The following is a 577-nucleotide window of genomic DNA, read 5'->3' as shown; positions in this document are numbered from 1 at the left end:
TCCTGTCTTCTCACTTCCGTTCTCCATCCAGCCATATCACTTCCTGTCAGTTTGTACAGACCTACAGACTTCTATGATTAGCTAGTGGCTAGCTCTGCCTTCCAATCTTCAGGCAAGCTTTATTTTACAAATAAGATATCAGCACAGAAGCACACTGTAGGAAGTACCCAAATAATTAATAAAAAATATTATGTTTAAAAATAAAATAAGCCCTCTCTGTGTAAAAAATAAAATACAAAAATTAAAAAAAATTGATTGAAAGAAAGAAGTATGAAAAGAGTAATAATAGAATCAAAAAATAGTTTTTATTCATTATTTATTTTCTTGATAATGTTTCTGGAAGTCATGGCTTTTTCTTCATCAAATCTGATTTACTCTTTTCTAGAGCAGAGGTTTCTTGAATTGTTGTACTTTGGGATCCTCAATTCTCAGTGAAGGTTGTTACATTGAGGTCAGTCATAAATTTACACAACATGAGAGGGTGTAATCATCCACTTAATTGACTTAAAGCCTGCTTCTAATTTCTATGCAGACACAGATATTTGTTGGACATCCCGTTCAGTGGTTCTAAAGTGAT

This window comes from Microtus ochrogaster, unplaced genomic scaffold (assembly GCF_000317375.1).
Source record: "Microtus ochrogaster isolate Prairie Vole_2 unplaced genomic scaffold, MicOch1.0 UNK188, whole genome shotgun sequence".
NCBI classification, from domain to species: domain Eukaryota; kingdom Metazoa; phylum Chordata; class Mammalia; order Rodentia; family Cricetidae; genus Microtus; species Microtus ochrogaster.
This window is presented reverse-complemented; position numbering follows the sequence as displayed.